The sequence below is a fragment of the Ornithorhynchus anatinus genome, chromosome 3, assembly GCF_004115215.2.
Source record: "Ornithorhynchus anatinus isolate Pmale09 chromosome 3, mOrnAna1.pri.v4, whole genome shotgun sequence".
Lineage (NCBI taxonomy): Eukaryota > Metazoa > Chordata > Mammalia > Monotremata > Ornithorhynchidae > Ornithorhynchus > Ornithorhynchus anatinus.
Window position 1 is genome coordinate 106,012,532 of NC_041730.1, and position 27,369 is coordinate 106,039,900.

A 27,369-nucleotide genomic window follows, 5' to 3' on the forward strand; every position below is an offset into this window, starting at 1 on the left:
AATGTTAACAACTAAAGGAAAATGAAAACCTGTTTTGTTATTTTTTAGATTGTGTTGACAATGTTTCTCCTCCCATCCTCCAAAAGAAATAATCTGTTATTTCAGAATTACGAATAAAAATCAGTCAGTAGTATTTCCTGGGTGCCTAATGAGCGCTAAACCCTGTAGTGAGCATGAGGTGGGGAGGGAAAGTAAAAGAGAAAAAAGAATACACATGTCCTTTGAAGTTCCACACAACAGAAAGTTAAACAAAATTTGAAACTTTACTCTCCCAAGCACTTAGTACAGTGCTCTGTACAATGATAGAATGCTCTTTTTGAATGCATACTCTATGCAGAGCACTTACTAAGTGCTTGGGAGAGTACAATACAATAGAAAAAGTGGACACATTCCCTGCCCATATTGAGTTTGATTTATTGAATGTGAAACGTGAATTTCTTCAGAACAGAGATTATTTTTCTTCTAGTATCTAGCATAATGAGATTCATTCATTCATTCATTCAGTAGTATTTATTGAGCTCTTACTGTGTGCAGAGCACTGTTACTAAGCACTTGGAAAGTACCATTCAGCAATAAAGAGAGACAATCCCTGACCACACCAGGTTTACAGTCCAGAAGGGGGGGAGACAGATATCAAAACAAGTAAACAGGCATCAATATAAATATAATTATAGATATATACATAAGTGTTGTGAGGTGAGGAGAGAGAGGAAAAGCAATGGGAGTGAGTCGAGGTGATGTGGAAGGGAAGGGGAGCTGAGGAAAAAGGGGACTTAGTTTGGGAAGGCCTCTTGGAGGTGTGCCTTCAGTAAGGCTTTGAAGGGGGGAAGAGTGATTGTTTGGCGGATTTGAGGAGGGAGGGTGTTCCAGGCCAGAGGTAGGCCATGGGCCAGGGGTTGACGGCGAGACAGGCGAGATCGAGGCACAGTGGAGGAGCTGAGTGTGCCAGCTGGGATGTAGAAGGAGAGAAGGGAGGTGAGGTAAGAATGGGCCAGGTGATGGAGAGCTTTGAAGCCAATAGTGAAGAGTTTTTGTTTGACATGGATGATGAAGGCATTTATACCATTTACACCCATTTTAAAGGTTAAGTAATTCACAAGATAAGGTAGAAGACAGACATACAAGTTGTTATGCTACTTGATAATGGTGATTGAATATGCAGAAATGTACAAATGCAGAGTTGAAAGGAATATATATTTAATGAGTGAATCCATTTATGAGCTATAGTTTGGGATAGTATTACATATGAACAATTCCAGTCTTAAGCAATACTTAAATGAACATTTCAGATAAAAATTTGGTGTGGTATAACACTCCATGTTCAAATCGATTACCTAATTACTGACTTCTTTATGTTGGGAGAAAGAGCAGGATTGGCAGTGGTCTGGAGATGTTTCCAAGTCAGTTTGGTGGAATTCTGTGTTTTGTCTTTTAGTCTATGGTCCTTCTCATTTGAAAGAAAAATAACCAGCACCATTTTATATTTATTATGTGTCCATCCCTTCAATCCGACTTCTTGTGTTTCTTGGTGTCTCCTGTATTATAACCCTCCAGTGCTTATAACAGTGACTATCTCAAGATCACACAGCAGGCTGGGGGCAGTGATGAGACTAAAACCTGGGTCTTCTTGCTCCCACCCCACTCCCCACTCCTGCCCCAAGCATTTTCTGCCAGAGCATGCTGCCTCCCACAAGGCCAGGCTGGTTCATTCTTATAGTAGTTATAGTGGTAGTAATAGTATTTATTAAGAGCTTAATGTATGCAAAGAACTGCACTAAGTGCTGTATGAGTGGGAATTACACATTTTGGAATAGTTTCTCTAGGGATTTATGACCTCTTTGCCACATCTTCACAATATTGCCAAGATCCTCTCTTTCCTCTCCATCCAAATTGTTACAGTGCTGGTACAAGCTCTCTTAGTATCTCGACTGGATCATTGTATTAGCCTCCTCTATGATCTCCTTCTCTTGTCTCTCCCCACTCCAGTCTATTCTTCATTCTGCTGCCCAGATCATCTTCCTACAAAAAAGCTCTGGGTATGTCACTCTCCTCCTCAAAAATCTCCAGTGGTTGCCTATCAACCTTTGCACAAAACAAAAGCTCCTCACTCTTGACTTCAAAGCTCTCCATCACCAGCCCCCTCCTATCTCACCTCCCTTCTCTCTTTCTACTGCCCATCCCGTACACTCGGCTCCTCTACCGCTCACCTTCTCCCAGTCCCCTGTTCGCACCTGTCCCACCGTTGATCTCTGGCCCACTTCCTATCACTGCCCTGGAATGCCCTACCTCCTCACATCCGCCAAACTAACTCTCTTCCCCTCTTCAAAACCCTACTGATAGCTCACCTCTTCCAGGAGGCCTTCCCAGACTGAGCCCCCCTTTCCCTCTGCTCCTCCTGCACTCCCCATTCCCCCCTCCTGCTCTCTGCTCTTCCCTTTCCCCTCCCCTCAGCACTGTGCATACTTGTATGTATTATTTATTACCCTATTTATTTTAATTATGTGTATATCTCTATGATTCTATTTTTCTTGATGGTATCTGCACTAGACTGATTGTTTTGTTCAGTTTTGCTTTGCTGTCTGTCTCCCCCATTTAGAACGTGAGCCCGTTACTGGGTAGGGATTGTCTCTATCTGTTGCCAAATTGTACGCTCCAAGTGCTTAGTACAGTGCTCTGCACATAGTAAGTGCTCAATAAATACGATCTAATGAATGAATGAATGAACACTCCTGGGATATAGCTGGGTAATGACTACTTCTTAAGTATTTTCTTAATTTTCTTTTATTTCTAACACAACGATTTTTATGTGACGCTTTTAGTTTCTGCACCCTTCATGCCACAGAAACTGCCCTGTCAAATGTCACCAATAATCTCCTCGTTGCCAAATCCAATGATCTCTACTTCATTCTAATTCCCCTCAACCCCTTAGCTCCATTTCCTTTCTCCTGGACACATGCTGTCCTGTCCTGGTTCTTCTTCTATCAGTCTGGCCACTCCTTCTCAGTCTCTCACGAGCTTCTCCTCTGCGTCCCATCCCCTAAATGAGGGAGTTTCTAAAATTCAGTTCTAGATCCCCTTCTATTCTCCACCCACACCAACTCCTTTGAGAATTCATTCACTCACATTGCTTCAACTTCCATCTCTAGGTGATGATTCCCAAATCTGTATGTGGGAGAGAAAGTGAGACCTGATCTTTCACTTTCTCTGCAGTCTTGCATTTCCTGCTGCCTTCAGGACATCTCTATTTGGATATCCTGCCAACACCTCAAACTTAACATGTCAAAAAGAAGTCCTCATCTTCCAACCAAACCCTATCCTCCCCATTACTATCCCATCCCTATAGACAACACCACTATGCTCCCTATCTCACAAGTCAGTAACCTTGGCATTATCCTCAACTCATCTTTCTCATTCAACCCACATATTCAGTCTATGACCAAATCCTGTTAGTTCACCCTTTACAACATTATTAAAATCCACCCTTTCCTCACCATCAAAACTGCTACCACATTAATCCAACAGCACTTGGCACATAGTAAGTGCTTAAGAAATACCATCATTATTACCCAAGCACTTATCCTATCCCACCTTGATTAATATATCAGCCTCCTTATCAAACCTTCCTGCCTCCTGTCTCTTCCCACTCCAGTCCATACTTCACACTGTGGCCTGGATCATTTTTTACAAAAATGTTCAGTCCATGTCTGCCTATACCCTAGAACTTCCAGGGATTTCTCATCCACCTATGCATCAAACAGAAACTCCTTAACATTGGCTTTAAAACAATCAATCACTTTGCCCCCTCCTTCCTTATCTCCCTGATTTCCTACTACAACCCTGACTCTACTCCTCACTCCTATACCTTGATCTCATCTATTTCCCTGTCAACCCCTTGTCCACATCTTACCTCTGGCCTGGAACTCCCCTCCCCTTTATATCCAACATATGATCACTCTCCCTACTTTTGAAGCCCTTATTAAAAGCGTATTTCCCCAAATAAACCTTCCCTCATTAAGCCCTGATTTCCTCTTCCCCCATTCCCTCTTCTATCACCTTGCACGTGGATTTGCACCCATTATTCACCCCACCCACTATGCACTTGGATCTGTATGCTTTGGGCACTTGGTAGTCTCCCCACCTTCATTCTGAATGAAAGACATGAAATTTGTTGTCACCAGAATTGGGACACACAGAAAATACCAATAAGGAAGCACTTATTTATGTATCTGATTTATTTATTTATATTAATGTCTTTCTCCACCCTGAAACTGGGTGCTCCTTGTGAGTAGGAAATGTGTCTTTCAACTATATTATAATGTTCTTTCCCAAGCATTAAGTAAAGTACTCTGAACACAGTAGGTGCTCAATAAATATTGTGGATTGATTAATTGATCTAAGCCCTTACTATATATAAGGTCCTGGGCTAGACGCATGATAATTAGGTACAACATAGCCTTTTACCACGTAGGGATCACAGTCTTAAGGGGAAGGAGAATAGTGTCCATTTTACAGATGAGGAAACTGAGGCACAGTGAGGTCACTTGACTTTCCCAAGATCAGACAGCAGGCAGTGGCAGTTATCAGTTGTAAATAAAGTAACTAATAAAATCAGATGAAAAAATTGTCTAATTATCAAATTTTCAAAAAACAACTAAAAGAAAAAACATATCTTCCATGACATAACCTATGACTTTTCCACAAGTATAATTTAGGCCATACTGATTTTGATTATTGGACCCTGGAAAAATGTCAGCTTTGAAAAAATGTGACTATATTTTTAAATTTAAGAATCTGTTGTCAGACTACTGACAAGCCTTGAAATCTTGAAAATAGCTCTAGCCTGATTTGCCTCTACTATATATCTTAGCAGCAGTGTGAATAAGCATCTGTGTTTTTTGTAATACTGAATTTAATTTTCCATTTTTGTACCTAATTATATCTTTAGACATCAATCCCTGGTGAAAATTTTGATCTTTGCAGTCAGTTCCTGCTACTAGAAAGTACTGTCTATTATATACATCATTAGGAAAAATAATTAAGACTAATGATAGCCAAATAAAATACTTTTCAATTTTTTTTAAATGTATCTTTCACCCTGAAAGTTTTGATACTACAAGAGTTTAAATATTTTTTTTTTGTATTCCAGTACCTTAGTATTATACCTTGGGTTACAGAAGCAGCGTGCCTTAGTGGAAAGAGCCCTGGTTTGTGAGTCAGAGGTTGTGATTTCTAATACCAGCTCCACCACTTATCAGCTGTGTGACTTTGGGCAAGTCACTTAACTTCTCTGTGCCTCAGTTACCTCATTTGTAAAATGGGAATAGTGACTGTGAGCCCCACGTGGGACACCCTGATTTCCTTGTATCTACCCCAGTGCTTAGAACTGTGCTTGGCACATAATAAGCACTTAAAACCCACCATTATTATTACTAAAATAAATCCTTGGAAGAAAAACATATCCCTTCTCTGACAATGATAAATAAGATCTTTCTGTTTGATGTACTTAAATGATCAGCAGTGAGGTTCAAGTTGATGATGTGAAAGCTGAATTTGAAAAAATAATCTGCATGAAAGGTCAAGCAAGTGCAGAACATTGATAGGAACTTGATTAAAATACAATTTACTGTGGTTCAGAGGAATCTTGTGTGAAATGGTCATGGTTTATGACCAGAGCTGTGTCTTAAAATTTTTCCATTTTGAGCTCCAGTAGGAAAATAATGCAGCATTCATCTCTAGGTTGTACACACTGTGGAGTGGTTGGTCATAGCTTGAGAGGTATGCCTGTACTTCAGTACATGCTTTTGTCTGCAAAACAACCGGGGAAGGCCTTCTGGAGGAGATGTGTTAGATTTATGGAACAATTTTCTAAAGCATTGGTGGTGAATTCTCCTGAGCAGATTTTAGGCTACCCAGTCCTTTTTTGTGACTTATTCTGAAGTTAGCAGAAATTCACTAAATCTATTGAGAAACTGTCTAAGAAGAACTTATTCTGAGGTGGGAGTGGGGAAAAAAGGGGAGGATATGAAGTATATTTTTGTAGCTATCTGTTTTTACTTGGATATTTTGTCTCATAGTAATTGTAGTATTTGTTAAGTGCTTACTATGTGTTAAGCACTGTTCTAAGTAATGGAGTAATCATTAGTATTTGTTGCACCCTTATTGTGTGCAAAACACTATACTAAGTACATAGTAAAGTACAGTGCATTATGGTTGACAGACATGATCCCTGCCCGCAAGAAGCTAACAGTCTATTGGAGAAAAATACCAGTTTATCTGGTTGGGCACAATTTCTGTCCCACATGGAGTTCACAATCTAAGCTGGAGGGAAAGCAGGTATTGAATTCCCATTTTACAGTTGAGGAAACTGAGACCCAGAAAAGTTAAACAAATTTTCCAAGGTCACCCAGCAGGCAAATGGTAGAGCTGTGATTAGACCCCAAGTCTTCTAATTCCCAGGACCATCCTATTTTCCCAGAGAAATCAAAGGCACTGCCACCACCAGAATTTCCCAGTGTTCTTGTTCCACTAACTCTGGTATTGAGTTAGGGGATAAGCAGCTGCAGTGACTTCAAAAGTTTGTTGTTGTCTTGTTCTCTCGAGTCGCATCCGACTCATAGTGACGCCATGGACACATCTCTCCCAGAACACCCCACCTCCATCTGCACTCATTCTGTTACTGTATCCATAGCGTTTTCTTGGAAAAATCCGGAAGTGGTTTACTATTGCCTCTTTCCACTCAGTGAACTTGGGTCTCCACCCTTGACTCTCTCCCATGCTGCTGCTGCCCAGCTCAGGTGAGTGTTGACTTGTAGCAGATTGCCTTCCTCTCACAGGCCATTGCCCAACCTAGGAATGGAATGGATATTCCTCTGCTGGGTGTATTTTTTTTTTACTGGTTCACTCTGCTTCTCTCTCATGGATAGGCTGCTTTTCCTATGGTCCCAAGTTTGATCCTCAGTTCACTCTGCTTCTCTCTCATGGATAGGCTGCTTTTCCTATGGTCCCAAGTTTGATCCTCAACATTTCCACTTTCCAAATACTTGGCTGGATAGACCATTGTCCTCTCCCAGACTGCCATTACCAAACTAATTAATCAATAGTAATTTGTCATTTAATCAATCAATCAATCAATCAATCAGTTGTTGAGCATTTACTGTTTGTAGAGCCCGTACTAAGAATTTGGGAGAGTACAATATAATAGAGATGGTCGACACTGGCCCTCCTCTCAAGGACCTTACAGTCTACAGGGAGACAGGCATTACGATAAATTACAGATAGAGAAAGAGCAAAGTGTAAGGATATGTACAGAAGCAATGTGGGACTGGGGTAAATAGCAAGTGCTTAAGTGGTACAGTTCCAAGTTCACAGTGATAATAAGGGGAGGGAAGTAGGGAAAATTAGTACTTTGTCAGGGCTTTGAAGATGGAGAAAACGTTAGGTATTTTAGAAAATTTGAGAGCAATAAAATACATAGATGATAGGCAGTATGTCATCTCTGTGTTAAAGAAAACATTCAGCCTGGTTTTTTTTTCTTTTTTCAATGTTTTTTGTTAAGTGCTTACTATGTGCCAGATACTGTACTAAACACTGGGATACGTACAAGTTCATCAGTTTGGACACAGTCCCTGTCCCGCACAGAGCACACAGTCTCAATCCCCATTTTACAGATGAGGTAACTGAGGCACCGATGAGTGAAATGACTTGCCCAAGGTCACACAGCAGGTAAGTGACAGAGGTGGTATTAGAACCTTTTAGAAGATCCAACTCAAAGGGTGATTATGGTGGTCAAGGGCTGCAACTTTCTTCTGTTCCCCAAATGTCTGATGTTACCACTATCAGCGGTAACTAGCTGAGACCGAACATTAATCTGATACAATGTAACACTGCTTAGCCTCTCCTCACCTTCAAGGCATCCTAGAAGGCACAGAAGGACGCAGAGGAAGCAAGAAACAAAAGGAGGCAAAACCAAGCATTGCTCAACTATTTACAAACACATTTTTTCCCTTCTACATAGGCGTAAACATATGCCTACATTCTCTTGGTCACACAACAAAAGACTTTTAAGTCCCACACTTAAGTCATGACATACATTAATTTACTCCTCACTTTCACCCTTCTCCATCCCTCCCACCACTTTATGCACATTAATTCACTTAAGCAAATCTCTGGTTATAGAATGAGACTATAGCTGTTGATACCTCTCAGGGTCACACCTGGAAAGCTTCCAGTACTCTACAAGTCTCGACGATGGGAGGGAGAGTCAAGCAGAGGCATATCCATTCCATTCCTAGCTTGGGCAGTGGCTAGTGAGTGGAAGGCAATCTGCTACAAGTCAAAACTCACCTGTGCTGGGCAGCAGTGGCATGGGAGAGAGTCAATAGCAGAAACTCGAGTTTACTGATTGGAAAAGACAATGGTAAACTGCTTCTGTGTTTTTACCAAGCAAATTTTATGGATATATTACCAGAATGATTGCAGATGGAGGTGGGGCATTCTGGGAGAGATGTGTCCAAGGTGTCGCTATGGGTCGGACGCAACTCGACAACATAAGACAACATAGCTTTTGAAGTCACTGCAGCTGCTTATGCCCTAGCTCATTACCAGACTTAGTGGCAGAAGAATGCTGGGAAACTCTGGTGGTGGCTGTGCCTTTGATTTCTCTTCTGAACTGCTCCTGCACTTCCTCCTTTTCTTTCTAGACCCACACAGTCAAAATCCTACTGCTTTTATTCAAAGCTTTAGGTGCAACCACAGTTGTGGTGATGCAGTTAGTAGCACCAGTAGTTGACATATGATTCAACAGCTTTAACTGTTATTGAGAGCACTGTTTTCTTTTTGCAGCTCTGCTTTTCCATTTTCCAGACAACGGTCAAATTCAGAAAAAGAGCCAATCTTCCTAGCCTGGCTCCTAAGTTCCATAAAGAGCTATATCCTGGTCCTTTGGCTAACACTAAGCTTCCCTGAATGCAACTTTTTTTGAAGTTTTTTGTTGTTGTTGTTGTTAAGCACTTACTATATGCCAGGAACTGTACTAAACACTGAGGTGAGAAACAAAATAATCAGGTTGGACGAAGTCACTGTCCTACGTAGGACTCACAGTCTTAATCCCCATTTTACAAATGAAGAAACCAAGGCACAGAGAGTTTGTGACTTGCCCAAAGTTACATAGCAGACAAGCAGTAGAGCCAGGATTAAAACTCAGGTCCTCTGACTCCCAGCCTCATGCTCTTTCCACTAGGCCATGCTGCTTCTCAATATTGGCTGGTGAAATGTATGAGGATAGTGGTTGAGATCTCAGAGATATTTTGTTCTGTGTCAACTGACATCACCCTTGCTCTCTACCAACTGTTTTCCATTGTGTGTTGCTGTGTTTAAAGGGACTAGGAGAAAGAATGTGGATGACTCACTGCTAACCATCACCTCTAGGGCAACAATAACTCAAACTCATGTCCATCTTGTGGGATGACGACTTTCTCCTCTTTGCTTTTCCCAAATGGTAAGGGGTCACCAAAGATACTAGTGAAATCACAAAAAAAGTGTTCAGTGACACTTTCTCAGTGACACAGTCTCAGAGTTAGCAACATTGTCTTGGAATTGAAGGGATACTCTACTTCTAGCAGTCCATAGTCATATTATCTGGCTTGAAGGACTGCATCCTGATATATATATATATATATATATATATATATATATATATATATATATATATATATTCCTTACAGTTACTTTGCTTTTTGTCATTTCATTTTAGATTGATGTATAACTGTTACCTTTCATGAAATTTATGAAATAATCATTGATTATAAGATGAGAATATTGCAGGTCAAGATGGGGATGATAAGTTTTTTTTTTAAAAAAAAAACACACATTAAATTGACGCTGCCAATTGTGTTAGCTCTTCTTATGAATAAAGGGCAAATAGTTATTATATTTTAATATTTTTCTTTGAGGTTTTTCCTATTTTCAAAAGTTATAGCTAAATTTACATGCAATATGTGGTTTCATAGTTCAAACAAAATTATAAAATAGAATCTTAACCTATTGAAGACATAGCATTTTAACTGTATGGTAGAGGTGGAATTTATTTACAGGATTTTATTCCTTTCCCCTTGGTCAGAATTCTGAAATTATCCATTCTGTCAAATTATGAAAATATTCAGATCAGTGGAAGTTATAGAAACCTTTTACTAGGCACCAAAAAACAGGACATATTAATGCCTACAAAGGGGAAAATGATGGATTTGAGGGTTTTTTCCAATTTAAAATCTTAGAAGAAGAATCATTATTTATGATTTTAATATTCCAAATATTCAATTTATAGGTATTTTATTTTTTATGTATGAGTTTTATGCCATCCTTAGGCTTATTATGGAGTTCATCCATTAATTAATTCATTCATATTTATTGCATGCTTACTGTGTGCAGAACACTGTACTAAGTGCTTGGGAGAGTACAATATAACAATAAACAGATGTATTCCCTGCCATAATGAGTTTACAGTCTAGCAGGAGGAGACCGACATTAATATAAATAAATTACAGATATGTACATAAATCCTGAGGGGTTGATATTTAACATTTGTAAGTTGATGGTGAAATGAGTTTAGCCAAATATATGTTTTCAAAGCACTCAAACCATCCTAGTGACTCTGTATTAATGAAGAAAGTCTCTAATTTCCTCTCATTTGTCCTGTTTACTTTTGCTTTTCTTTGGTGTCGTTGGTGTCCGGTTCATCTTCCTGCAGAAACGATCTGGGCATGTCACTCCCCTTCTTAAACACCTCCAGTGGTTGCCTATCAACCTCCGCTCCAAACAAAAACTCCTCACTCTAGGCTTCAAGGCTCTCCATCACCTGGCCCCTTCCTACCTCTCCTCCCTTCTCTCTTTCTACCGCCCACCCCGCACGCTCCACTCTTCTGCCGCCCACCTCCTCACCGTCCCTCGGTCTCGCCTATCCCGCCGTCGACCCCTGGGTCACGTCCTCCCGCGGTCCTGGAACTCCCTCCCTCCTCACCTCCGCCAAACTGATTCTCTTCCCCTCTTCAAAACCCTACTTAAAACTCACCTCCTCCAAGAGGCCTTCCCAGACTGAGCTCCCCTTCTTCCTCTACTCCCTCTACCGGCCCCCCCCACCTCTCCGCAGCTTAACCCTCTTTTCCCCCCATTTCCGTCTGCTCCTCCCCCTCTCCCTTCCCATCCCCTCAGCACTGTACTCGTCTGCTCAACTGTATATATTTTCATTACCCTATTCATTTTGTTAATGAAATGTACATCACCTTGATTCTATTTAGTTGCCATTGTTTTTACGAGATGTTCTTCCCCTTGACTCTATTTATTGCCATTGTTCTTGTCTGTCCATCTCCCCCGATTAGACTGTAAGCCCGTCAATGGGCAGGGACTGTCTCTATCTGTTGCCGATTTGTTCATTCCAAGCGCTTAGTACAGTGCTCTTCACATAGTAAGTGCTCAATAAATACTATTGAATGAATGAATCAATCAATCAACAAACGTTAATGTCATTAGCTTATACTTTATGCATTGATATGCACACTCTGAAATAATAACCGTCTAAAGCTTTTTTTCCAAGTGGAATTCCTGTGTTTGCAATATGTTTCCTAGAACCTTGGGCATGACTTGATTTCTGAGACATATTTCCCAGTCAGGAGATATTTGCATGTCACATAGAACAATTCACTTCTCGCATAAAAGTATTTGTTTATCTTAAAATTCCTATCAGTTTTTTTTCCTCTAGATAGTCCTAGAATTGTACCATATTGTGTTAAAAACATTTTTCTAGAATATAAGCTTTATTGCTGAATTGTACTTTCCAAGTGCTTAGTAGAGTGCTCTCCACACAGTAAACACAATAAATATGATTGAATGAATTGATAAATAATGATATTTGGTCTTAATGATTTGAGATGGATCACCATGAGCATTGAATATGTTACCACAGTCCCAAAACTCTGCAGTGCACTATATGATTTATAGCTGTTCCAATATTAAGCTATATTTATACAATCATGGATTGCATTTCAGCAGTGCTATTCAAATATATGATCATTTAATGTTATGGAAAAATAATTTTTCTTGGACAGCGGCATTGAACTCCAGCATAAAAAAGATGACTGCACATTTCTTAGTGTCCCTAAAGAAAGTTTTATTAGAATTAAGCAGGATGACACAAATGGCTTTTAAATATTTTGGTCAGGAAACAAGGGAAGTGAGTTAGTCCATTCTGCCTGAGTTTAAAGTATGTTGAAATATTCCAGATTGTCTGGAAAAATGCAAGTAACACTTCTATTTCAGTGACAGTTTCAGAGGTGAAGAGTGAGAAGCTCAGAAAGCTTGAAAGTTTAGAGCATGTGGAGCATAGGCAGCTTTTAAATGAAAACGTGCTGAAGATTACATGAAGGTATGTTATTTGTATATGTCAAATATTTAGATGTAGAGAAGTGCTTCTTTTGAAGTCTGCAAATGCTTTGATCATGCTCAATTTATCATCACGTTTTGAGAATATGACTCATCTTTTGCTTAATTTTTTCAGTATGCTTTGTTTTAACAGTACTGGAAGGTAAAAGCTTCTGGATCATTATTTTTTATGATTATGCTGGTGATAGTTAAATTATTTGAGTCAGTGTGATTAATCAGTGATGATTTGGCTATGGCTGGGTAGCTAATGAAGCATTTAATCAGTAGTCCTCAAATGTAGACAGAATTCTGATTCCAATTTTGTGGTAGAGGTAGAGGTAGATTTAGTTGAAATCAATCTGTGCCTGTTTCCCCCAAGTGGTTTGAGATTAATCTGTACCAGCCACAAATCTAAGGAGCCTCTTCAGTATCTTGAGATCAATCAATCAGTCAACAGCTTTTATATCATCTCTTTATAATCTCCCAAGCACCTAGTACACAGGGCTCTGCAAACAGTAAGCACTCAATTTATACAACAGATTGATTGCTTCATTGATTCCCTACTGTGTGAAGCACTGAAATAAGATTTTGGGAATTAGAAGACATGATCTGTATCCTTAAGGAGTTTACACTTTAATGAGGAGACAGTCACTAAAGCAAAGCATAAATTACGAAGAATTAATAGAATGTAAGCTAGTTGTGGGCAGGAAATGTGTCTGTTTATTGTTATATTGTACTCCCTCAAGGGCTTAATACAGTGCTTTGCACGCAGTAGTAATAATAATAATGATGTTAATTGCTTACTATGTATCAGGCACTGTACTAGCTGCTAGGGTAGATACAAGCAAATCAAGTTTGACACAGTCCCGCTCCCACATGGGGCTCACAGTCTCAATCCCCATTTTACAGATGAGATAACTAAGGCACAGACAAGTGAAGTGACTTGCACAAGGTCACCCAGCAGACAAGTGGCAGAGCTGGGATCAGAAACCGTGACCTTCTGACTCCCAGGTCTGTGCTCTATCCACTACACCATGCTAGATGCTCAAAAAATATGATTGAGTGAATGAATGAATATATGGGATATGTACATAAAAGTTTTGAAGGGAACCTGTCTGTTAATTCTGTTGTAATGTACTCTCCCAAGTGCATAGTACAGTGTTCTGCACATTGATTGTATGGGGAGAAGAAACTAGAGGGGATAAACACACAAAAGATTGATTTTGCAATAAAACCCTTAAACAACATAAAAGACAAGGGCATGTTTGCAAAATATAAACAAAAATCAATAGAATTCTGTGGCTAGTGAAGCAGAATTTCAGGGTCCTTAAGGCTCAGAGATCAGGAAATATGCCAAGCCATAGTAAGCACTATAACAGCACCTGACTTGCTGTAATTCATTTTTCTACATCAATACTGTCTCCCCCCAGACTATAAACTCGTTGTTGGCAGGGAAAGTGTCTGTATATTGTTATACTGTACTCTCCCATCACCCAAGTACTTAGAAATAATAATAATACTTATTACAGTATTTGTTACATGCTTACTATGTGCTAAACACTGTTCTAAGTGCTGGGGTAGATAAGAGTTAATCAGGCTGTGCCACGTGAGGCTCACAGTCTTAATCCCCATTTTACAGATGAGGTAACTGAGTCACAGAGAAGTTAAGTGGCTTGCCCAAGGTCACACAGCAGACAAGTGGCAGATCCACGATTAGAACCCACATCCTTTGACTCCTAAGCCCGTGCTGGCCACCAAGCAGTGCTGCTTCTCTGCTGAATACAGTGGTCTGCACATGGTCAGCATTCAATAAATATGCTTGACTGATTGACTGACTGACTGAGGTTTTGTGGAGGCCTTGTGCTGGGGATCCTGATCTTTTTTCCTCCCAGGTGGTGGAAGGCAGGACAGGATGGCGTCTACTTGGTGGTGCAGGTTCCTGAGCTGTGTGACTGGCTGCCTGGTGGCAGAGACACGGATGATGTTCAGCAGCAGTTTATATTCCTGTGGCCCAGCATGCACAAAACGTGTCCAGAGAAGGGGCCCTCAGTGGCAGGAGGGAAGGTGGTAGTTACTAGTTGCTTCACTTGGCCCCTGTGGAAAGTGCAGCAGCAGCTTAGATCTCCTGACCAAGTGGTGAACACAGAGCAGGTTGTGAACAGAGATTCTTGGTGTCCTTTTTACTCGAGGGTGATCTGACGGTGAAATACATCTATAGGAACGTGTGTGACTAAATAAGTTGATAAAGATCTATCCACACCATGCACAGGAAAGGCAGGCTTCGTTGTCTGGAAATATTTAATGTTTGCAGTGGCTAATGCTGTTTTTGCTTTTGTTTTTGCCTTTTTTCTGACTGTCCTGATGAAGGTTCTCCTCAGAATAAAAGTCAATCCTTTCTTAATTGCAATTTGTTTTTGTACCCCAAATGTCCCCTGTTTTGGTCAGGCATAGGTCAGGCAGGTAATTTTTAGGGATGTCCATTCTAGAAATCATCCCCTATTATGCACTCCTAAATATGGGTTGTTTAGACATCCAACATCTTATGCTCTGTGAAATGGGTGGGATTTGGGTATACTGTGCAGTCTAGACTTTTGATGATGTATCTCTGTGTGTCGTCTCAGCAACAGACCCTGCAGGGCTCTAATCTGGTTTGTATATTATGTACATTCTATCAATCAGTCAATCATTCATTAGTATTTAATGTGTGTTTACTGTGTTGCAGTGCTTGGGAAAGTACAATACAAAACAAGCATGGTGCCCTGGGAAGCAGCATGGTGTAGTGGGTAGAGCATGGGCTGGGAAGTCAGAAGGTTATGAATTCTAATCCTGGCTCTCCCACTTGCCTGCTGTGTGACCTTGGGCAAGTCACTTCACTTCTCTGGGCCTCAGTTCCCTCATCTGTAAAACAGGGATTGAGACTGTGAGCCCCACATGGGACAGGGACTGTGTTGCACCAGATTTGCTTGTATCCACCCCAAGTCTTAGTACAGTGCCTTACACATAGTAAGCACTTAACAAATAATAACTATTATAATTATTATCCCTTCACATAACGACCTCACCAGTTTACCATACTGGGTTCTTCATCAAAATATTCATCTTAAAAGACAGTGCTAATGGAAAAGTTTACCTATGAGTACTTGTGTAGCTAAAAAGTCCAATGTGGGCCTGAACCCACATAAAAAAACCTGCCCCTAGTAGTGTTATGTTTAACCCTGTCAATGCTGGGCTATTTTCTCTTTTGCCCCCTTGACATTCATCAATACATGAAGAAAACACCCAAGTTGTTTCTGAATAATAATTTTTATAGTGGTACTTAAGATAATTCATATTGGAGGCACTTGTGTGTATACACCCTGATATCCTGTAATATGGAGACTACATTTCTGCAGAAGACTACATTGAAGAAAACCCACATGGCATTATTTGCTGCATCCACCAGCACACCTGCATGCACAGCCATTTCTTTCCACATGGTGACAAGCTGTTTCCAGAACAGCTCATGTTGTCTGAACTAAAATTTAGTGAACACACATTTAGGCAGAAGTGAGAGTACATGTTGTGAAATCTACACTGAAGGAATTAGATTGAAATAGATTTAAAATATCTTTAGGTTTCAGCTGAATATGTAAAATGATATAAAGATGGGTCAGAACAGGAATGGGATAGAATTTCTGATTGAATTCTTGTCTCAACCACAGACAATTGCAATGTTTTCTAATTTACTTTCATTGCATAGCAGATTAAAATATTAAAAGAGATTTAAATGTATCACAGTACACCACTACATTCATGGACATGTGGTATCCAAAAGAATCAGGTCCGGTCCTACATTTTAACCCTAAAAGGTTGATATAACTTAAGTACTGAATCCAAGTGTTCATTATTTCTCCATTGTGTTAATCACCACAGACAATGAGAGCTTAATTCTCCAAGTTAAACCTGCTGCTTCATCTCTTTCTGCTAAAAATTAATAATGTACTAGTCAAGTAGTAATTTCTCCTATAGCTTAGATTTGGCCTCTTGCCTTGTCATGATAGTTATACTTAATGTACTATTTCTGCAGACAGAAATTCTCATAATCATAAATAAAGTTTTCATAAGTGCCTGCCAATATTTCTATAACAACTAAGATCTGTGATGAATCATCTTGTCTGAACGTTTGTGCTTACTTGACCTGGCACTTCAGTGCTTTGCCTACTCATATATTCTTTACCAGACTTAGTGAGAATTGGTTTTACATGATGTTGAGAAACCAGGTACAAATCACCTGTCTGGCCTGGGGTTTATAGGGTCACATTCCTGCATCTGTGGAAGTCAAAGAGAGTAGAAAAACCTCCCTCTGTTACTTCCCTGATTAAGCAGGAAATTTACCTGGAGGAATCTCTAGAGGGATACAAAAACAGAGAAAAATGTCAAGTGGACCGGTGACAGGGATTAGGAGGGAGAATAAAAAGGTCGTGGGTCTAAAGATTGAACGTTTCATTATTTCAACGTTCCATATCAAAGCATTCAGTAACTAGGATGATATAGTCATGATTTCTGAATTCTGAGTGATCAAGAAGCTATTATGGATGCAGAAAACACACAGAAAGGTCTACACAGGCTGTGACCTGGCAGAATTAATTTTCCTAGTGTACCAATGGATTGGGCCAATCCTGAGGCCCCACTCTCCCACTCCTTCGGCTATTAATACTGTTTTCAGGAAGGTTCAGTGAAGCAGAGTGAATTCTACAACACTAATGAGTGATGATTGTCAAAATGTGCCAGATGTTCACAACCACACCCAAACCCATTTATGTGACTTTAGAGATAAAGTCAGAGGATCAGCATGGCTCAGGGGAAGAACTACAGGCTTAAGAATCAGGAGTAATGGGTTCTAATACTGGCTCTGTCACCTGTCAGCTGTATGACTTTGGGGAAGTCACTTAACCTCTCGGTACCTCAGTTGCCTCATCTGTGAAATGGGGATTAAGAGTGTGAGCCTCATGTGGGACAACCTGATAACCCTTTATCTACCCCAGCAATTAGAACAGTGCTTGGCACATAGTAAGTGCTTAACAAATACTAACATTATTATTATCATAATGATTATTATTAATAATAATAAAACAATAATTGTGTTTTAAGTGCTTCCAAAGTGCCAAGCATTGTACTAGCACTAAATTAGATACAAGATAATTAGGTAGGACACATACCCAGTCCCACATGGGTTGCACAGTCTGAGGAGTGAGGAGAAGAGGTATTTTACCACATTTAAAGATGAGGTAACTAAGGCACAGGAGCTATTAAGTGACCAGCCTAAGGTCACATAGTAGACAATTGACAGGGTCCCTCTGATTCTTAGGCTCATGTTTTTTCAACTAGACCATATTTTAAAGCAGGATCAAAGTTTTCCTCCCCAGCATAGATTCATAGATCTTAATGGATTCATGAATTCTTTCCTTCCTTATGCAGGAGAGATAATTGGGTGAACATTCATACTTTATTGTTTTCATATCTTTTAGAAAGTGTTTTCATTTGAAGATTTTAAAATTGTATTTTACCTAAAATGAACACAGAAAAGTACATTAGCACCTAGTGTCCAACTATTTAAAAAGCAACTAGAGAAGCAGTATAGCCTACAGAAAAGAACATGGGCCCAGAAATGAGATTGATCTGACTTGATCATTTGTCTTGGGCAAGCCGCTTAATTTCTCTGTGCCTGAGGTTCCTCATCTGCGTAATCACAATTAAGTTTCCATTCTTCTTCTCTCTTAGACTGTGAAGCCCATGTGGGACAAGGACTATGTCTGACCTGATTATCTTCTGTCCACATCGGGCTCAGTACAGTGATTGGCACACAGTAAGCACATAAGAAATGCCAAAATTATTAATTAACACATTATTTAAATCCTTAATTTTCTGAATTAATTCATCTAATGGTATTTATCAAGCACTAGTGTAGCATAGATGCAAAATGATATGATCAAAAGCGTAATCTCTGTCCCATATTTTCTACAGTTCTAAAGATAGGGAGAGCACACATTTTATGCCCATTATACAGATGTGGAAACTCAGGCCCAGAGGGTTAAGTGTTTTAGTCAGTATTTCACAGCAGGCCAATAGATTTCTGGGTTGAGAACTCAGGTCTATTGTTATCCTGCCCTAAGTATGCTTTTCCCACTAGGCTTGGTATATTCTTTTACCGTGAATGGATTGACATTCCTTGTGCATGGAAGAGAGAATTCAATCAATCACTGGCGTTTATTGAGCAGTTACTGTGTGCAGGGCACCATAGTACATCCTTGAGAAAGTACAATATAATAAAGTTGGTAGACATGCTCCCTGCCTTCAGGGAGCTTACAGCTTAGAAGAGAAGCTCACAGTCTATAGGAGAGGATGGAAATGGTCGAGAGGCAAAAGAGCATTTATGTTTGTACTTATTCATTCCCATCCTCAACACTTAGGTATAAATGTTTATTCAATTTTACATTTTATTATTTAAGTTAATAACTCTAGAAATATTTTATGGCTTTGTTCCCCATTAGAGAATAAGCTCCTTGTGGGCAATAGATGGGTCATTTGCTTAATTTGAATTTACCAATACTTAGGTCCAGTTCCTTGCACACAGTTGCCACTCAATAAATGCTATTCCTTCTTCTACTTCTTCTCTTCTTCCTCCTCCTACTACAGCTGCTGGTATTCATTAATTCATTCATTCAATGGTATTTATTGAGCACTTACTCTGTGCAGAGCACTGTACTAAGCGCTTGGAATATACAGTTTGGCAACAGATAGAGATGATCCCTGCCCAATGATGGGCTTACAGTAAAATTGGGGGACAGAGAGGGACAAAAACAAGACAACATAATCACAATGAATAGAATCAAGGGGATGTACACCTCATTAACAAAATAAATAGGGTAATACAAATATATACAAATGAGCACAGGGCTGAGGGGAGGGGAGGAGAGAGGGGGAGGAGCAGAGGGAAAGGGGGCTTAGCTGAGGGGAGGTGAAGGTGGGAAGGGGGAGGGAGCAGAGGGCAGAGAGGGAGCAGAGGGAGCAGAGGGAAAGGGGAAGCTTAGTCTGGGAAGGCCTCTTGGAGGAGGTGAGCTCTCAGTAGGGTTTTGAAGTGGAGAAGACAGTTAGTTTGGTGGAGGTGAGGAGGGAGGGCATTCCAGGACAGCAGGAGGACGTGGGCCAGAGGTCGATGGCAGGATAGGTGTGAACGAGGGATGGTGAGGAAGAGATATAGAAGGGTACCTGCTAGAGTCTTAGCTCACAACTGACAACACTCCATTGGGCTCTTATGCAAGGTGCTTGAACACCACTTGCTCTAGATGAAACCAGTGTTGGTAGAGAAGGAAACAACAAAAAAAAACCTTCCACCTCCCCCTTCAGAGTTTGAGTCCTAGCAATGCCATTATAGTTTATGTGAATTAATTCTCCAGAGAGGCACAGAAATGTGATCATTGGGTTAGTTGCCTCAAGAAACAAAATCCATCTAAATGAGGTGCTAAATGATGTTCTGTGAAGAGTAATATGCCTCAGAGAAGGCCTAACAGTCAGAGAGGAATTTTAATCAATGGAGGATCTGGTTCATTTTTCATAATTATCAATTAAAATATTATCATATTTGATTTATGTAGCACCATTCTTCTTAAATGTTTCAAAGGTTTTGTCCAAATGATTTACTTCCCTCTCTCCCATGCTTCCCTTTTATTGGTCTTTGTGACAGTTTAAGATTAAATAAAAGTTTCTTGGAAAATAAAGCAGATCAAACACCCATATTTAGAAAAATAGGTTCCTACCCATCTGAAATTCATCCTCCACCTGACAGTACTTCTCCATCATTATTGATTCCCATGTCCTTGCCTGTGTCAACTATTTCAGAGTTTTAACTCCCTCTTCAAGCCCATCTCCCTGCCCACCTATCTCTTGCCCCAATTACCTAGCCACATACTCTTCATTGATAAAATTGAAACTATTAAGCATTATATCTTTAAAATTCTCCCCTGCTCAGTTGAGCACTTACTATGTGCAGAGAACTGTACATCCTCCTCCTGGCTATTCTTTGACTCTCCCATCCTTCCCAGCAGATCTCCTGCCTCTTCTCAAATTTTGCTACCCTCAACGATATCTCTGACACTATCCCTTATCCCACCTGATAATAATACTAATATTAATTATGATATTTGTTAAGTGCTCACTATGTGCCAGGGACTGTACTAAGTGCTGGGGTGGATACAAGCAAATTGGGTTGGACAGAATCACTGTCCCACGTGGGGCTCACAGTCTCAACAGATGAGGTACCTGAGGCACAGAGAAGTAAAGTGACTTGCCCAAAGTCACGCAGCAGACAGGTGGCAGAGTCCAAATTAGAACACATCACCTCCTGAATCCCAGACCCATGCTCTATTTATTATGCTACGCTGCTTCTCTAAGCTTCACTAAGCTTCACTAAGCACTTAGGTTCCCCTCTCAGGATCATACCTGGAGAGTTTCCAGTACTCTACCAGTCTCAATTATGGGAGGGAGAGTCAAGCAGAGGCATTCCATTCCATTCCTAGCTTGGGCAATGGCTAGCAAGTGGAAGGCAATCTGCTAAAAGTCAAAACTCCCTTGTGCTGGGCAGCAGAGGCATGGGAGACAGTCAAAGGTAGAGACTCAAGAGGTCAAGGGATGGGGAAGGTTGGGGGACAGAGGGCTGGAGGAGGGAGTAAAATGTCTGAAACAAATGGCAAGGGTGATGGGCATGGGTGTCAGTTGGGAAGAGAAAGGGGGAAGGGAAGGGGGAAGTGGAAGGTTTTTTTTGTTGCCTTCCCTACCAACACTGGTTTCATCTGGAGCAAGTGGTGTTCAAGCACCTTGCATAAGAGCCCAGTGAAGTGTTGTCAGTTGTGAGCTAAGACTCTAGCAGGTGCCCTTAGTGTCAGTAAGGGAAGAGAAAGGAAATATTCCTTTCCAAACTCCTAAAGCTACTTGTCTATACCAGGCTTCACTTCCTCTCCTTAATTCCCTGCAAACTGCTTTCCACTCCCTTCACTCTATGGAACTGTCCCCTCTCTAAGATCACCAATAACCTCATTCTTGCCAAATCAAGTGGCCTCTACTCCTTCGTAATTCTTCTCAACCTGTTCACAGCCTTCAACGTTTGAGCCATCTCTTGGAAACTTTATTCATCTTTGGCTTTACTGACAATGTCCTTTCCTTGTTCTAATCCTATCTCTCTGGCAACTCCTCACCTCCTTCTCAATCTCCTCTACTTCCCACCTTCTAACTGTGAGAATCTCTCAAAACTCAGTTTGGGGTTCCCTTCCATTGTCCATCTACCTTCCTTGGAGATTTTATTCACCCCCATGACTTCAACTTCCTTCTCTATGCGAAATATTCCCTAATCTACCTCTCCTGCACTAACCTCTCTCCTTCTCAGCAGTCTCGTATTTCCTCCTGCCTTGAGCACAGTTCTATCTGGATGTCCCAACAACACCTCCAACCTAATATGTTCAAAACAGAACTCCTCGTTTTTCCACCCAAACCCTGTCCTCTTCCTGACTTTCCTATCACTGTGGACAGCCCCATCACCCTACTTGTCTCACAAGTCTGTATCCTTGGCATTAATTATCCTTGGCTCATGTTTCATTTAGTCCACATGATGTCCTGTTTCTTCACAATATCTCTAGAATCTTTCTTCCCTATCCAAATTACTACCAAGCTGATTCAAGCACTCATTTCCTGCCTCGACTGCTGCATCAACCTCTCCCCTTACCTCCCTAGGTCTTATCATCCATCATCTCCATTATACATTTCACTTCATTGTCTGTACTGTTTTTTCTACAAAAGTTCAGTCCCTATCTCTCACTTCCCCAAAACATCAAATGGTTGCCCATCCACCTTTGCATCAAACAGAAATGTCTTATCATCAGCTTCAAGGCACTCAATCAGTTCTCTCCCTCCTACCTAACTTCACTGATCTCCTAAAATAATAATGATAATAATAATAATAATGGTATTTGTTAAGTCCTTACTATATGCCCAGTACTTTTCCACTCTGCTCCCTTAGTACTGACTACCTTGATCTCATCTCTTCATTGCCAAACCCTTGCCCATGTTCTCCCTCTGTCCCAGAACCCCCGTCTCCTTCATATCCTACAGTCCAACTCTCTTCCCCTTCAGAACCTTCCTAAAATCACATCTCCTCCAATAGGCCTTTCCTGACTAAGACCTCATTTCACCTACCCACCCCCCCCCTTCATCATCTATGCACTCAGATCTGTATGCTTTAAATATCTTTACAGCCCCTGTCATGCCCACAGCATATACAAACACATTCTTATATATTTCATTCATTCATTCATTCATTCATTCAGTAGTATTTATTGAGAGCTTACTGTGAGCAGAGCACTGTACTAAGCACTTGGACTGGACAATTCAGCAACAGATAGAGACAATCCCTGCCCAATAATGGGCTCACAATCTAAACAGGGAAGACAGACAACAAAACAAAACAGAACCAAACAAAATAAAACAAAATCATCAAGATAAATAGAATCATAGATATATACACCTCATTAACAAAATAAATAGGGTAATAAATAATATATACAAATATGCACAGTGCTGAGGGGAGGGGGAAAAGTGGAGAGCAGGAGAGGGGGTAAGAGGAGGGGAGGAGCAGCGGAGGGATGGCTGGGGCGCTCAGTCTGGGCAGACCTCCTGGAGAAGATGAGCTCTCAGTAGGGCTTTGAAGAGGGGAAGAGAGTTAGTTTGGCAGATATTTCCCCTTTCTGTCATTTACTTTAATGTCTATCTCATGGTATAAACTATAGAATCATTTTCTTATGGTGGTTGTTAAGCACTTACTATGTGACAGGCACTGTAGACAGTGGTATTTGTTAAGCACTCACTATATTTCAAGCACCATTTTATGTGCTGGAAGAGATGCAAGCTATTCAGTTTGAACTCAGTCCCTGTCTCACGTGGAGCTCATAGTCTTAATTACTGTTATACAGATGAGGAAACTGAGACACATAGAAGTTGAGTGAATTGCCCAAATTGGCAAACAAGTGACAGATCAAGGAAAAGAACCTAGGTCCATGGTCTATGTGCTAGGCCACGCTGCTTCCCAATTCCTTGTGATCAGTAATTGTGTCTACCAACTTATTGTATTGTACTTTCCCAAGTGCATAGTAATGCTGCTCTGCACAGTATAAGCACTAAACAAATACTCTTGCTTGATTCAGAAATTCATCATGGAGAGGGAAAGGAGAGATGGGGCTGGAGAACTTCTAAAATAACTGAAAGATAGAAATTGGTTAAGTACTTACCTTGTGCCAAACATTATGCTAAGTAGCTTTAATAAGATCATGCTCAGTTCCTGTCTCACATGAATCTCACAATTTCAGGTCAGTGTAAATAAGTAAGATGTATATTCACATTTAAAAGATGAGGAAATTGGAGCACAGAGAAGTAAATGACTTCTCCAAGTGTACACAGCAGACAAGTGATAAAGCAGGATTAGAACCAAGGTCTACTGACTTCCAGTCCAGCACTCTTTTCACTAGGCCAAGTTTTAGTAGAATTTTAGTAGTTAAAATGTTTAGGAATGTCCAAGTTATCCTAGAAGGTATTTTTGTTCATTTCATTTAAATGATCCCAAAATGTCTATATGCTCATATTACCTATGTCAATATATTACCACATAGACACATTATATTTTCTGCTCATTTCCTTAGTAAATTGTTTCTGCATCTACCTCTGCTTTTGTCAGGAAAGCATCTAATCAAGAAAACAGATAAATCAGTAATCAATTAATCATATTTATTGAGTGCTTATGGTGTATGGAGCACTGTACTAAATGCTTGAAAGAGTACAGTATAACAGAATAGGTACACATGGTCCCTGTCCATAATGATCTTACAGTCTAGAGGATCTATAAGATCTAAATCATCTTTCTGCAAGATTGACAATACATAGCAATAGCTGAACTGTAGCACATTCCTGAACAAGGCATAGGTTAAAGCATTTAATTACTGATCAGATTTGCTTTAAGCTTATCTCCCTTGAAAGGATCTTTTGTTGAATTTTTCAAAGGGAATTCATAATAGCAATGCTAAAATATTGTGCTCATATATGGCTATGATAAATGATAAGGAGGTTTAAAAGATGTTAGCTATTTAAAAGTTTGATCAAGATTTGCTCAATAGGAAAAGGATACCCATTGGAGTTGGGAATGGATCATTTAGGCTGAATCTTATATCATATTTTGAAAAAGGCACATATCTAAAAATAAAAAGAATTATCAGATTTTCAATTTAAACATATTCCTTAGGAAATATTTTCAAAACTACATTCTTAATTTGCACTTTATGCAAGGCAGGGAATAATCCTTTTTCTAATTTCATTAAGGTAAACCTATAGATTTCAGTTTAAAGGTAGTGAACTTGCTGATAATGATGAAGATGAGAATGATCACTGTGCTACTGATGATGCTTCCTACAATGATGATGATTATGTAATGATGCTCCCTAAAAGTAATGATGATAATGACAGTGATGACAATTATTCAATTGATGATGTTGGTGATAGCAACAAGGGTGATGAGGTTCATTTGGCTGGTTCTGTTGATGTTGATGATGATGATGTTGATGTCGATGCCATTTGATGCTTCTTCCATAACAGTAGTAATCATCACATTCTGCAGGTAACCCAAGTGCCTATACAGTCCCCTCCCAATTATGGGTTACATGGCCTCAAGTGCATAGTTTAAGGGGTAAGGGACGGAATAAATAGGGCACACAGACCGTATACATTGAAATTCTTAATCACTGGGCAGCAATGCTCTGATTGAATCCATCAATGTTATTGACTGAATGCTTACTCTGTGCAGAACACTGTACTACGTCCTTGAGAAAAATATGATAAAGTTGGAAGATGTAATCCCTTCCCACAAAGAGTCTGCAGTCTACATTTGAAGACAATCATTAAAATATATTACAAGTGGTAAATAGTAGAGTATAAGGACATGTACATAAATGCTGTGGGGCTGTGTGGTGAATATCAAGTATATAAGAAGTACATTGTCAAGTGCATAAGTGAAGCAGGGGAGGGAGAGTAGTGAAAATGAGGGGATGAGCAAGGCCAAAGGAAAATCTGTGGGGGGAATGGGGTGGGCTGTCATAAAAGAAATCTGAGGGAGTTCCAGGCCAAAAGGAGGACACATGCAAGGGTTGGTGTTAGGATAGATAAGATTAAGGTACAGCGTGTAGGTTGGGAATAGAGGATCCAAGTGTGCAGATTGGGTTGTGCTATGAAATCAAAGAGTTAAGATAGACAAGGTAAAGTAGAGAAGCAGCAGAATCTTTTTAGTGGAAAGATCATGGGCTGGACTTGGGAGTCAGAACTCCTGGGTTCTAATCCCAGTTCCACCATTTGTCTTCTGATTGACCTTGGGCAAACCACTTTACTTCTCCGTGCCTCAGTTACCTCACCTGTAAAAATGGGGATTAAGACTGTGAAGCTCACTTAGGACAATCTCATTACTCTGTATCTAATCCAGTGCTTCATACATAGTAAGCACTTGAAAAATACCATAATAATAATAATAACAGCAAGGTAGAAGGGACAAAGCTGAAAAGTAAATCAGTGTTGATAAATTATAAAAATGAATTTCAATAGAGATGGGTTTTGATGGCTAATGGAAAATGTGAAAAACACATTGTGTCTTACCAGGGGTGCTGGTGGGTCTCTCTGCTCCCCCTCACCTCTTCCAGTATTGTGGTCAGTTAAAACTGAGAACATGCTCAGAGGGACCACAGCAGAGCAAATGGGAGCATTGTGCATGGTAATTCTGTACATTAATAAATATACCTAAATAGATATATAGCTAGGTAGGTTTATAGATAGATAAATGGATATATGAATGATCCAGAATTGGTATTACTTAAATCTCAACATTTACCTACTGCCATGGCCCAGTGGAAAGAGCCATGGATCCAGAAGACATGGGTTCTAATTCCATCTCTGCCATTTGCCTCCTGTATAACCTTGGGCAAGACACAAATTCTCTGTTTCAGTATCCTCATCTATGCAATGGAGATTAAATCCTACTCACTCCTTCTTAGACTGTGATGTTCATGTGGGACAGGGACTGGACTGTGTCTGACCTGATTGTCTACTGTCTATCCCAGTGCATAGTATAGTGCGTAGAGCATAGTAAACACTTAACAAATATCATTAATATTATTAGTAGTAGTACCAGGGTTTTATGCCATAACACCTATGTAAATATCCATTCTGTTTTCCATTTACCCTGCCTGTAATTTGTTTACCCCCCATAACCTGAAAGCTTCTTGTGGGCAGGTAATTTTCCCAAGACCTTTGGTACAATACTCTGCACACAACAAACACTAAATAAATACCAGTGATGTATTGATTTACTGATTCTGTCAGCAATTAATCAGTATAACGCAAATGCTTTTTTTCCCAAACTTTCTCAACCTTCAAGTTTCTCAAATGTGAATGTCGCCTCCAATAAAGCTTCAACAGTGCTTTAAACTGAACACATCTGCAGAACTTGCTATCCTTGGGATGGAATGACTCGGAATGGATGCTGACATAGCAGATGCTCTTGGGTTCCATGTGAGTGCCCCATCCATCAAACTTCTTCCTGAATTGCAAACTTTCTTCTGTCAGTAGGTAAAGTGAAGCCCAGAACTCCTCTAGATTCATGAATTGCATGTGGGGGTATTTTACTTATTGTTACCAATGTGCAAAAATGAAATACTGTAGCAGCAAGAACAGTAGGACAGATGGTTTCCAATCAGTCATTTTGTGTAAAGCCACACATCTAAGATACAGAGTTGATTAATATCCTTAGGCAACACATATAAAAATCGAAACATAAAAAATTGCTTCTCTTTCATATTAAAAGCACCTTGAAATATATACCTAACAGAGATTATTTGGATTCAG

At 40.1% G+C, this 27,369-nt stretch overlaps 2 non-coding genes across 2 annotated transcripts; both read left to right on the top strand.

Moving 5' to 3' along the window:
- Nucleotides 1-8,195: 8,195 nt before the first annotated feature.
- On the top strand, nucleotides 8,196-8,333 carry LOC114810848. Its single transcript, XR_003758539.1, has one exon. It is a non-coding gene; the product is annotated as a small nucleolar RNA SNORA7 (small nucleolar RNA).
- A 12,538-nt stretch (nucleotides 8,334-20,871) lies between these two features.
- LOC114810717 lies at nucleotides 20,872-21,008 on the top strand. The gene has a single exon (XR_003758412.1). It is a non-coding gene; the product is annotated as a small nucleolar RNA SNORA7 (small nucleolar RNA).
- Nucleotides 21,009-27,369: the final 6,361 nt, after the last annotated feature.